Raw genomic sequence first — 13,982 nt, 5'->3', positions numbered from 1 at the left:
AAAAATAAAAAGGCAAGGAAGTTTAGGGAGAATGGGTTTAGCACTGCACGGAAATATAGGACCCTTATTAAAGTCTACAAATTTGACAAAAAAAATCTAATAAATTAAAAAATAGAGCTTAAATTGTTAACAAAAAATATATATAGAAAAAAAGAAAAAATCAACAGTCAATGGCACCAGTACTAAGGCATTATAAGGCATAGGGCTTAGAACCCTTTTTTTCTTTTTCTTTTTACAATCCACTGGGGTTTTAACAATAAACATCTGACTTGGTGATTTATGCATACATTAATGAGCCCCCCCCCCCCCCCCCCCACCACCATTCAAGCTGAGCTCCACACACTTCCCTGCATCCTAAAGCTACGCTGCGCGCGGCGCAGCTATAGCTGCTCCGTGGGGATTGTTCCATCTATACCGATACCGTTTTTCCAAGAGATTCTGTGCTATTAATCTCTGTCTGTCCCTCCTGTTCAAGGCTAACATAATGACTAATTAAACATCAAAAGAGCGGCGCCGGGGCCGTTGGAGAGAGATCCATGTGTGACAGCTCAAGCTCTCCCTCCCCCGCGCGCCTCCTCCTTGTCCCCAGAGGAGGCCCATGCAGGGCTGTGACAGGGCCATGAGCGCCAAATAAAATCAATCACCTCTTAACATACGATGTACTGTACGCACGCACGCACGCACGCACGCACGCACGCACGCACGCACACCATAAGCGAACGCATATACACAACTTAAGCAGGCGTGCAAAAAAAGGGAGGGGGGAGGGGAGTTGGTGCACCGTCACACTGACACATAACCTATAGAGATATCAGCGTATATATTATAAGATGTCAACCACACACAAAAAACCCACAAACGCACGTGTTTAGACTTAACGCAAGCATGCACAGGAAAAGCTTTAAACGCATCCAGGCACCGTCCGTGTCACTTTTTTTGAGGACCTCACAGAAACAAGTGTGTGTGTGAGTGTGCATGCGTGTGCGGGTGCGCGCACGCGTGTGTGCGTGCGTGGCTGCACGCGCATGCACTTAATATACACGTATACGTGTGTGAGGGATTAAATGACCCCACATGTGCAGAACATGTTGAGAAAATGGACATTCATATAAGGACAATTTTCATCGTTTAGGAGTTTAGGAGTTATAGGCTTGGAGTTATGAGTGATTTACATACACTTTAGTTGCGTGCGTGTCAAGAGTTGGCACGCCAAAACCATGTCAGATCTATGAGCTCACAATAATAATGCAACGCAGTGTTCCACATGTTGTGAGATCTGACATTTCCGTTGCATCGACACAACTGGTCATGCAACTAAATATAAAACTACAGCAGTGGGTTTTCAACCAGTGGTCCGAGGACCACCAGTTGTCATTTGAGGGGGTTTCCAGGTGGTCCCCATGCAGCTAAATAATGATGGAGACTTGGTAACCAAATGGACCCTTATAGATCTTTAACTCTTGAGAGCGTAAAATGAGTAAGATGTGTAAAATGAATTTACACTTTTGTGCAAACGCCGTAGTGTGTTTGAGTAGAGCGTTAATTACAAGAAGAAAAAAACACACAAAGTTAGAATATGGAGATAAGAGGTTTCTGCCCGACAGCAATGATTTATTTATAGTGTGTGTGCGTGTTTGTTTGTGCGTGCGTGCGTGCGTGCGTGCGTGCGTGTGTGCGTGCGTGCGTGCGTGCACGCGTGCGCGCGCGAGCGGGTACGTTTAAATAAGCTCAGTGAAAAATCCATTTCTATGACAGGCATATGATCTCGCACTCACAGATGAAGGGAGGCCTGGAGGGACCTTTCGAACTTTCTTTGTTTGGAGAGGATCTGTGGAAAAGATAAAAGAGCAGCAATTCAGTCACCAGGCACGCAAATATATAGTAACCGTGATGGTGGTTACTACCACCAGCAGCAAGAAGCATGCTCTGGAAAAACACTCTTTATCTCAAATTCGACACGGATGTCAATTTAGTTTGCTTTGCGGTTGATTATGAACAAGACTAATTTAAAATGGATACAGATGACCTACACTACAGTGTGTCAACAATGGCCCCAAAGTATTAAAGTATTATTAAATATTTGAGCATTGTTTTTGAAGCCTATTTAAGGGACTTTCTCGGCCCCACGCTTCTCCCATTGTTTATATTGTGTTTAGTTTCCAAGATGGCCGCAGCACCAGGAGGGGGTGGGGCGGAGGTGAGTGAGACACCTGTCTTGTGTTTGTCTTGTGTCTGTGTTTAATGGCCGCTCCAATGCATTTCCAATGGAAGCCCATATGGTTTGACCAAACATTTTGTTTGATGGGGGGGTCGGGGGGGCAGAATACATCCATCAAAGCTGTGTTCAGACACAAGTCAGGTGTCAGACACAAGGCAAGTGTCTTGAATGCAGCCCAGTAAGGGCATATGTCGACCCCGCCCGCTCACAAGGGCTCTACTGCATTGTTGATTTTGTCGACTAAAACTGAGACGAAAAATGTTCGTCGACTACCGTTTTTCACTGACGAAAACTAAATGGAAACCAAATGAAAACTAAGCTACGATGACTAAAACCAAGACTATATATACTGACAATTTCGTCAACAAATAAAAACTAGACTAAATGTTAAGAAGGGACTAGTGGACGAGAGTCATGTTACACTTGGTTGCATTCTGAAAATCAGCAGATCTCCAAGCTCACAACGCATCGCAGCGTGACGCGTTGTGAGCTTGTAGATCGGCTATTTTCAGCAAGTGTAAAATCAGCCATTACGACGGCATCAAGGCCCGCCAGAATACATTTGAGTCAACTAAATCAACTGTAGATTTAGTCGACAAAAATCTTATGTTATTTAGTCGACTAAAACTAGACTAACACTAAAACATTCCAGGTGACTAAAATGTGACTAAGGCTAAATTAAAACTATTCAAGAGACTAAAAGAGATTAAAGATGACTAAAACTAAAATGGAAATTTGCTGCCAAAAACAACACTGCTCTATACTGACCAATGGGAGTGGGGTCTTGTAGGGGGCGTCTTCTGGGATTGGTCCCTGTGAAGGAGGAGGGGGGGTAGAACGGAGTGGGCGATTTCCCCAACGACGGCGCCACCGAACCGGGACTGGCCAGTGCGATGTCCGGCCTGAGGTTTGCCTGGGAGAGAGAGAGAGAGAGAGAGAGAGAGAGAGGCCTGAGAGTTCATGAAACAAGACCAGGGACGTGCAGAGAGTGTTAGAGAGGCAGGGGCTGAAATCCCGTAAGAGGGCGTGCACTTTTTAACAAAATAGCAGATCTACAAGCTCACAACGCGTCGCGTTGCACTCAGCAAGTGTAAAGTCACGGTGAAGACATCTGTAGTAAAGGCCTATAGGGCTGTCACGGTGAAGACATCTGTAGTAAAGGCCTATAGGCAATGCCCCCCCCTACCTCAAGGAACTTGTCACAGTTCAATCCTCTACCCGCTCCCTCCGCTCCTCAAACACCAACCTCCTCAAACCCTTAAAAACAAACCTACGCACCATGGGTGACCGGGGCCTTCTGCTCGGTCGCCCCCGAACTGTGGAACGCTCTCCCCGCCCACCTGAGAGCCCCACAGTCGGTTGACACTTTTAAGAGAGGACTAAAAACTTTCCTTTTTACCAAAGCATTTTTATAGCCTTACCCTTATGTTTTAAATGTTCCTTATGTTTTAAATGTTCCTGTTTTATTAGATGTTTTTAATGGTGTGTTGTTTCTTCTGCTTTTATTTTGCTGTAGCACTTTGAGATTCCATGGAATGTAAAGTGCGTTATAAATACAATCCATTATTATTATTATTATTATTATAGTGCTGTCACGGTGATGACATCTGTAGTAAAGGCCTATAGGGCTGTCACGGTGAAGACATCTGTAGTAAAGGCCTATAGGGCTGTCACGGTGAAGACATCTGTAGTAAAGGCCTATAGGGCTGTCACGGTGAAGACATCTGTAGTAAAGGCCTATAGGGCTGTCACGGTGAAGACATCTGTAGTAAAGGCCTATAGGGCTGTCACGGTGAAGACATCTGTAGTAAAGGCCTATAGGGCTGTCACGGTGAAGACATCTGTAGTAAAGGCCTAGGCTGTCACAGTGATGTCACATCTGTAGTAAAGGCCTATAGGGCTGTCACGGTGATGTCACATCTGTATTAAAGGCCTATAGGGCTGTCACGGTGAAGACATCTGTAGTAAAGGCCTATAGGGCTGTCACGGTGATGACACATCTGTAGTAAAGGCCTATAGGGCTGTCACGGTGATGACACATCTGTAGTAAAGGCCTATAGGGCTGTCACGGTGATGTCACATCTGTAGGAAAGGCCTATAGGGCTGTCACGGTGATGACATCTGTAGTAAAGGCCTATAGGGCTGTCACGGTGATGTCACATCTGTAGTAAAGGCCTATAGGGCTGTCACGGTGATGACACATCTGTAGTAAAGGCCTATAGGGCTGTCACGGTGATGACATTTGACATGACGATTCATTGTCACACCGTGTAATTGCAATTGACAATTTGATTGTGTTTTTTTGGTCATGATATACACTGGGGTATATGAATAAAAATGACATTTCTGTTTGGATTTTAGACTTTGAAGTTGCACAGGGCAGATAGGACAAAATATACAAAGACATGTATTTGAAATATTTAAAGGGATCGTGACAAAACAAATATTTCTTTTAGGTTTTCTGAGCTCCATTGCACCCAAAAAAACAGAACTTTTAACATTCAGTAGATTTTCTGTGGTCTGCAGGGACGGATTAACCCCCACGAGGGCCCCTGGGCCGGTAGTCTTTTGGGGGCCCCCATAGTGCGCGTGCGTGCAGAATTTTCAGGGTTTTTACATTTTTTATTATCTTTTTGACCTAAATTTATCACAAACAAGGGCCTCAAACTCAGTACCACGCTGTCCAGTTTCCCAGAAGGGCCCCTGAGAGCCAAGGGCCCCTGGGCCACGGCCCCACTGGCCCAATGGCTAATTTGGCCCTGGTGGTCTGGGGTTTTCTGGCTCAAACAAGTGCTCTGATTTTCCTGCTGACTGTGAGGTAAGACCATAGATATTAAATAAATAGATGCCTCATTGGCTGCTGCAGTTCGTTGGAGCCATGTGTGTTGACAGGAGGGCGGAAGAATTTACAATTTACTACTGGCCAATCACAGCGCATCTTTTCCGGGACTTATCAGACCCGAACATGCGCTCTGTGACGCACACTCATGCTTCCGCGGTGCTTCGCAAGGAATCTCGGGAATTTTCTCCCTCCCTTGAGCACATACGCTCCAGAGCCGAAAGGGGCGTCTACCTTTATATGTCTATGGGTAAGACCACCAATCCCATATATGACATAGGAATTTGCCAGCAGATGTCACTGTTGAAGCCTGTTTCCCTGTTTTCATTGCAGCTCAAAAGGCTTCGGAACACAGAGAATACCCCAGACCACAGAAAATCCACTGAATGTTTAAAGTTCAGGTTGTGTGGGTGTAATTGATGTAATAAAACCTAAAATTAAAAATTAAAATAAAAAATAAATTAAAATGAATGTCATGATGTTTTTTATGTATTTAAAAAATACATTTATAGAGGAAATCTACAAGCTCACAACGCATCGCGATGCGACACACTGTGATCTCGTAGATCGGCAATTTCCACTATTTTTGCAAATGTTTGCAAATGATTTATGAAAACGATTGAAACGATGGAAATAATAATCGTGATTATGCGATTACCGTATTTAATAATTGTGTCTAAATAAAGCCTGAGTTATACTGTACTTAACCCATTCTGAACGGGAACCCCTTTTGGTGTTTCAAGCATTATGTTATGCTTTAGCTGTTGAAAAATAGCAGATCTACAAGCTCATAGCGCGGCACCGAGTGCCACGCTATGAACTTGTAGGTCTGCTATAAAAATGTGGCGCAAATCTTTGAATATATTCTTTTAGAGCGAACGTTTTTAACTCAAATCTTTGCTTCTGGGGGCATCCCTGGAACAACATATTTTCACATGGGGGTCGGCGGCCAAATACATTGAGCACCACTGTCCACTGATATAGAAACTGTCAGGATTTAGAAGCCATTTTTTAAGAATCGTCCTCAGGTCTATGGGTTAAGATGCACGTAAGGGTGTCGCACACTGACAATAGCAGATCTATAAGCTCACAACATGTCGCATGCCTCACAGTGTGACAAGTCGTGAGCTTGTAGATCTTCTATATTTTTGGGTGCACATACACACAACACCGGTGATCTGTCTCATCCAGTCATCCACAGTGAGTCCCTGTCGGTGAACTATATTGCATTAATCCTACTTTTAAGGAACATTCATATCCTTTGAAAATGGAACTGGGTTGTCTGTCTGGGAATAAACAATAATAATAATAATAATAATTACCACTGTGTGTGTGTGTGTGTGTGTGTGTGCGTGCGTGCGTGCGTGCGTGCGTGCGTGCGTGCGTGCCACCCCCCTCTTTGACCTGTTTTCAATCTGCAGTTTGTGCCCAATTTTCAAACGTGTTCAGCTATGACAACAAAAAGAAAGCCCCACATAAATAGTAGAGTTGTTTTCAGCAGAGGTGGAAGTACTCACATTTTGTACTAAGTAAAGGTGACCTGAGGCCAATTCTACAAAATGGCTTCTAAATCATGACAGTTTGCTGAAATGTTACTATGTCAGTGGTGCTCAATTTTTATGTCAAGGACCCCCAGAATTATCTGTATTTGCCCGCGTACCCCCATCTGAAAATATGTTGTTCCAGGGCACCCCCCCAGATTTGCGCCACATTTGTAGATCTGCTATTTTTGAAAATCTTGAAAATGTGGCGCAAATCTTTGAATATATATATTCTTTCAGAGCGAAAGAGAAATAGAATATATATTCTTTCTTTGCTTCTGGGGGGTTACTGGAAAAACATATTTTCAGATGTGGGTCGGCGGCCAATTACATATATATTTTTGGGGGTCCTTGACATGAAAACGTTTGAGAACGACTGACATAGTAACATGGGGTTTTCAAGAAAACTGTAAAACTGGAACAGGAAAAAAGGACTTAGAAGGCATTTGTAGAATCTTTTCTCAGGTCTAAATGGGTTAAATTACCTGTCTGATCTCAGGCACGGACAACTTCACACCTCCCTGTAACACATAGACACACAACAACAACAACATATATAAGTATAACTTGAGTCTCATATGGCTGATGTGCAGAAGAAGAAAAAAAGGACAGTCATTTTGTATTTTTAAAACAACGCCAGAGGGTTGAAGTCATCCAGCTGCAGCCATCATCAGGGTCCATGTCCCTGCTTCTCTGGCAAGACTTTTATCATTACGATCCGGTACGAGTAGTAGCACCACCCAACACATCCCGTTGTTATCTTTACACATTAAATTAATTTATTTTATTTTATTCTATACAAATGCCTTCTAAATCAGTAGTTCTCCAACTACCCCCCTCTTCTGGGACCCCCAGAAGAGAAGATTTGTTTGTTTGTTTATTTATACAAATATATTATGCCATAACCCCTGGAGTATAAGGGCATTCCACATTTTGGTGGCAGTAGTAGAAGGCTAGGTTCTATTGTTGTTGTGAATGTTCTCCAAAATAAAAGGAGCCAGATTCACGCAATAAGCACACACTGTTGTAGCCTGGTAAAACCACTCCCCCTGCTGGACAACATTTTCATTCTGCCAGAAGGGTGAGTCTGGTCTCTCTCGGGCAGAGACGATGCACTCCGGACCAAATCAGACAGGAGCGATATGTGGCCGTATGGCGGCCGCTAGAGGTGGGATGAACGCGAGACTGATGACGTATTGAAGCGCTGCCACAGCGCAAACGTAAACACAACCTAACAAGACTACAACTCCAAATTATTATGGAGATATCAGATTTTTGTCCCGCTGCTTCCGGGTTCATCGTTTCTGCTTGAGAGAGACCAGATGCAGGCAGGAGGAGGGAACTTGTGAAAAAAACAAAAAAACAACCATACTATTTTCGTGCTCATACCCACCCAGGCAGGCAGCCAGCCACACACATAGCTCCGTAAGGGAGTGGTTACACCACTCAAAAACTATACATAAAATAACAAAATGTAGAGATGATTATTTCTCTAACTCTAACCTGAAAGGAGGCCTATCCTGTAAGAATCAGCTGATCGACTCTAAGAGAAACGAGGGGGGGGGGGGGGTTCAGGCTCTGCAAAGTGACAAGCTGTCACTGAAGCAACAGCGTTGACATTGACATGGCACACCGAGTCGCTCTCCTGCTGCTGCCTCGGTTCAATGATATTGAATCCTTTCCTTGCAGCGATGGATGTGAGGTCAGCCTTCTTTTTAGAGGCCCAAACCACAGTGATGGGTCGAGAGACACAACAAAACGGTTTTAGCGTTCGTCCCAGCCGGTGTGATATGTCCTGTTGTTGCACGTCTAGTCGGCGCATTGGTGGCGCATGTCAACCCAAGTGATTCTATACCAACACATTATAGACACATTTACACACACCCAAACTATGACCAAGACCAACGACAAAAAATCTCCCATACCTCTGGGAGAAATACACATGTGTGAACACAGCAGCAACATGTGTGAAGTGTTGGGACAGCAAGATGGAATACAACCACCCTAAGGACTACTATTTGCACCAGGTAGAGTTTCCGTTTAGTTTTCGTCAGTGGAAAAAGGTAGTCGACGAACATTTTCAGCTTGGTTGTTGAGCAGTGTTGATTTTGTCGACTAAAACCAAGACAAAAAATGTTCGTCAACTACCTTTTTTCACTGAGGAAAACTAAATTAAAACTAAGCTGTGGTATATTGTGATAACTAAAACTAGACTAAATATGCTGACAATTTAGTCAACAAATAAAAACTAGACTAAAATGTTAGAAAGGGACTAGTGGAGTGTAGCAAGTTTTATGTTGGTTGCATTCTGAAAATAGCCGATCTACAAGCTCACAACGACTAAAATCACGTGATATTTAGTTGACTAAAACTAGACTAACACTAAAACATTCCAGGTGACTAAAATCTAAATGTGCTGTCAAAATCAACACTGTTGTTGAGGGCCATGGATAGGTGGTGATCAGTATGTTAAAATCTATTTTGTGCTTAAGAGAACAGCCACATCTGGCCGCAGCACTTTAGATAACTAACTCAATAAAGACACAGAGAGTTGTGTACTGTATGTACAGCCCATTCAAGTGATGCTGAGCGAGGCTAAACTGCCTCCGATGCGATGACAAGACACCCCCCCCCCCCCCCCCCGCCGTAACTGATGGGCTTGTTTTGGTGAGATCTCAAGAGCAATTGCATGCCATTACAGTTCAGTATGTACGTATGGTGGTCTCATAAAGGATTGTTTGGTTGTTGTTTTATTCAAATTTACGTTCGTTCATGTTCCCTCTCGGAAGGGGAAGGAGAATTCTATAAATGTCTTCTAAATCCTAAAGGTTTTCTGAAAAACCTTTTTCATGTCAAGGACCCACAGAATTATCTGTATTTGGCCGCCGACCCCCACCTGAAAATATGTTGTCCCAGGGACTCCCCAGAAGCACAGATTTGAGTTAAAACATTCGCTCTGAAAGAATATATTCAAAGATTTGCGCCACATTTTCACGATTTTTCAGAAATAGCAGACCTACAAGCTCGTAGCTGCTATTTTTTCAATAGCTAAAGTATAACATAATGCTTCAAACACCAACATGGGTTCCCGCCCAGAATGGGTTAAAACGTTAAAATAACATTACGTTTATCTTATGGGGAGGGATGGATTGTGACATCTCCAAGAGACAGAGAGGGGGTTACGAAGCCGCCATTTAGCATTTTGTTTGCTCGACTCTGCACCTGAGGCATATTCTTTTTTTTTCATTGTCCTGTGGTGCAACAGAAGAGAGGGGACCGTCAATAACCACTGGAGTGGTCAGAATGCTAATAATGGACATTCCCAACCCCAGCCAGCATTCTAGTCTAGATGTCTCTGAGGAAAGAAACTGCTTTTTTCCCCATTTCTAGCCTTCCTGTTTTTCTTCTCCTGACGAGACAAACGAAGCCTCCGTTATACCGTCAGATGGCTGCAGGGCCATGTGTGTGTGTGTGTGTGTGTGTGTGTGTGTGTGTGTGTGTGTGTGTGTGTGTGTGTGTGTGTGTGTGTGTGTGTGTGTGTGTGTGTGTGTGTGTGTGTGCGTAAATTCCCCCCAGTTCTTACACACAATGTCTGACCTGCATGGCACTCTCTCCTGTCAATGGCCCGGTTTCCCAAAGGACACATGGTGTAAGAGGTATGGTGTAGCACATGCTCAGATGCCCTCTAGGCCGCACACTGCCGCACTATATATACTTTTTTTAACCGGGCCAATATGCTTTTTTTGAGTGGTGCAACCACTCCTATATAGACAGCTATGTGTGTCCCTGGCTGGCTGTGTCTGAGCACAAAAATAGCGTTTGCCGGCCCCCTGGGTGCATTCCTGGGGGTCTGGATGTTCCGGGGACCCCCACACGGTAACTCTGTAATTTCTCGACCGTTTCAGACGCGGGGCGGCTCGCCGGAACGTTCCTGTGGGTCTGGAAGTTCTGGGGACCCCCACACAAAGTTGAATCACTCACTTCACACGGGTGTGATTTTATTTTATCAATGAGCAAGCCACCCTACCACCTTATTTTTATTAATTTTATCCCATGATTTTGTAACCATTTTTTTTCACCCAGCGTCAATTATCTATTCTAATGTAATCCTGGGCGTTACACTTCCTGTGCCAACCTGGGGAGAGCAACGGACTGACCTCATGCTTCCTTCTATGCATGAGGAGTCCGAGCTGCTTCTTTTCACCTGACAGGGGAGAGTTTCCCCGTCCAGACGTAGCGCAGTGGAAGGAACACGTTATTCCAACCAGTTCCTTTCCCCTTTATCAGGCGCCCCGGCTGGCCAGGGGGAGGCAGTTTAGAGACCAGGATTCCTGGACTAATCACAACAGGAGTTAACTGGCAGAAACGTCTCATCTCCATACTTTCTTTTTTTGTAAATGAACGCCCTAATTGATCATATACTAGAGCGTCACACAAAAGCATCACAAGTACCTGATCTACAAATTCAACACATTTTAATCCTGCCTGCCTGCCTGCCTGCCTGCCTGCCTGCCTGCCTGCCTGCCTGCCTGCCTGCCTCCCTGCCTGCCTGCCTGCCTCCCTGCCTGCCTGCCTGCCTGCCTGCCTGCCTGCCTGCCTGCCTGCCTGCCTGCCTGCCTGCCTGCCTGCGAACAAGACGATGAGAATGGCTGGGCAGATTGTCATGAAAGGAGAATGACCCAGTTGGCTGCCCCGGAGTGATAGGGCTGAAAAGGCCAAAAGGTCAAAGTCAGAAGTGTGTTGTACAAATTGGGAGCATTAATTCACATTCACACAACTTGATGGGAATGATCAGCAGGCCTGCCCTGGAGAGATGATTAACGTTCTGAAAAACGGTTCAGAAAAAGGCCAAAGGTCAAGGTCACAATCAAGGTCACGGTTGAAATGACATCCAACTATATATCTCTGTGTGTACTGTACGTGTGCACGTACGTCTGAAATCCACCTAACTGGAGAACCGTTCACCCCACCTACGTCACATTCGACACACGCGTTCCACACCAGACATATATAAAGGCTAGATGGCTCAAGGCGGAGTCTCTGACGTAGTTCACCCGGCGGCCATCTTGCTTCGGGACTACAGTAGCCTACAGTATGTTCAATGGCAGCTCAAACAAAAACAGTCATAACTCGCTCAAATCTTGACGGATTTACAAACGGGTTGGTTTATTACAAACGTTGTCAACGTAGCTATGATTCAGGATGCTTATCTGCTTAATTTTGTTTTGTATATGAATGTCGTATAAAAGCATATACGTATGCGGACGTCTCTGACGTTTATAACAAACCAAACCGTTTGAAAATCGGTTGAAAATTGAGCAAGTTATGGTTATTTAAAAGTACATGCCCCATAGACACAATGTTATGCTGCCCCGAGGTAAAATGGCCACCACGTAGCAACGTCGCTCTCTATTGGCCAGAGTGCGGGTGAGCCATCTAGCTTTCTTATATATATATCTATGTTCAAACACCCCCACAGGGAGTGCAATGCCCGGTGTCGAGTAGGTCGGATCCCCGGAAATCCTTTGGCCATGTCCCCCGCCCTGGGTCCCCAGCCAAAAACGTTGAGAACCCCTGATATAGAACAAGGGATGTGGGTGCGCTCGGAGAAGGATTGCACCTGCAGGTGCATTGTTTTCTCCAATTTATTTTTGTCATTTCACAATGAGCAGTGACCTTTTTACCACCATTGGAGGTTTGCCTACAGTACATCATTGTGAAACAGACCAAACAAGGCGAGAAGACACTAACGCAGATCAGCCATTGTTTTAAAATTGCTGAATACAACGCACACGTACTTCCATTCAATACTGATTATTTGCATTGCAAAACGATAGTCAATGCTGCTGTTTACATTTCGATGTACTTCGATTTCTGAAACTCAAATTGATTTTTCGATGCATTTACTATATCGTTACAACCCTACTATGTGTTTAAAGATATTATATAATAATGTAATCACATTTACATAATCAGAATGTGGTCTTTAATCTGTCTGGTGGAGGCATCCCGCCTTGCATCACAATCATCATCTTGAAGTTCATGTACACATTATTGCCAGTGGGCTATAATAAAAGCTGCCGTTAGAAAACAAAACTCTGGCTACACTGATGGCAAGTTATAGAGCAATAAAGAAGTTTAATAGCAGATAAATGTACCTGACAGCCAGCTGCTGCTGCTGCAGCCTCCCGCCCGTAGCCCAGAAAAGAAGTCCTCTCTGATTTACCTGTGGAAACACAACAAATACCCAGATATTTTTTTTTTAAACATTTATTTATTTATTCAATCTTCTTTTTTTTTCTTTTTTTTTTTTTTACTTTAATCTGAAATGACATGGCCAAAATAAGAATGCCACGTTGCAAGGGGTTAAATAATTCCTGACAATATGCACTATGCGATATTATACAACAGGTCGTTTCGAGGAAGCAATCTGATTGGTTGAAACAGCCTTCTAGCCGTGCTTCAAACCAGCATCATGGAACACCCAATTAAAACAAAGAATCCAGCCGTGTTGTTCTCCCAGAGCGCAGCAGACTGCAGGGTGGCTAGGATAGCTAGTTTCTTGGGACATTTGTGGTCGTAGTGGCTTGATCTGTCATTAAAGAAATATGATTTTTATTAGCGACTATCTTAGTTTTAAGGGTAACTGTTGTATAATCGCAATATTACACGAGAGGGTGTGCGTTACTGTCATTAATGGCACTTCTGCGCTGCTTACAGAACTCGCCTTCGGCTCGTTCTTGCAGCAATGCAGGCGTGTCATTATTGTAGTAGTCATTTGTCAATAAGAATCAGTATGTGTGATCAGAAAAAAAAAAGTTTTCTGAACCCTGAGGGTCCCCGGACCGCACTTTGAAAACCAATACCATATATCATTGATGGATCAAAATAATGCATGGCAATTGACTCATTGTTTGACTGCAATGTGACTGCTTACAGTATGAACTGTGTTTAAATAAATGAATGACAGCTACTGATAAGTGACTGATTAAAATGTCGTAACTATGAGCCTATATAGGAACATTTAAAAAGAATGTCTTTAATGTCAAAAAATAAGACAACCATCAACCACTTTAACCCAATATACTGTACCCAGTTGACCGGAGTCCCCAAAGGCACTATACTAGGCCCCCCTCCTTTTTTGCTCTCTGTACCAGATCTCTTCACCAAAAATAGACAATCTCCAAGCTCGCAAAGGGTTTTGAGCTTGAAGATGATCTATTTTCAACAGATACCCTCCCCCCAGAATAGGGTTCAGGTGGTTAACTGATTAAGACCTGAGGGCGATTCTACAAACGCCTTCTGAACCACTAGGTTCTCAAATCCCCAAATTGATATGGCCACCACGGTATATATTTTTTTTCTTATCATTTTTTTCCTATCC

The 13,982-nt window shown here is 43.9% G+C and overlaps 1 protein-coding gene across 1 annotated transcript in view; it reads right to left on the bottom strand.

Annotated features, from left to right (window-relative positions):
- The window catches only part of LOC306919716 (transcription factor 12-like), a gene marked incomplete at its 3' end in the record, with an annotated part of 53,510 nt that extends 40,691 nt beyond the window's left edge, over window positions 1–12,819 (bottom strand). The window contains exons 1-4 of the mRNA XM_079496270.1: window positions 12,757–12,819; window positions 7,084–7,119; window positions 2,987–3,131; window positions 1,776–1,828 (exon numbers count right to left, since the gene is read on the bottom strand). The remainder of the gene's footprint in view (window positions 1–1,775; window positions 1,829–2,986; window positions 3,132–7,083; window positions 7,120–12,756) is intronic.
- Window positions 12,820–13,982: the final 1,163 nt, after the last annotated feature.

Source organism: Electrona antarctica (genome assembly GCF_951216825.1).
Source record: "Electrona antarctica genome assembly, chromosome: 3".
Lineage (NCBI taxonomy): Eukaryota > Metazoa > Chordata > Actinopteri > Myctophiformes > Myctophidae > Electrona > Electrona antarctica.
The sequence above is the reverse complement of the archived record's forward strand: the minus strand, read 5'-3'. Positions and strand labels throughout refer to the sequence as shown.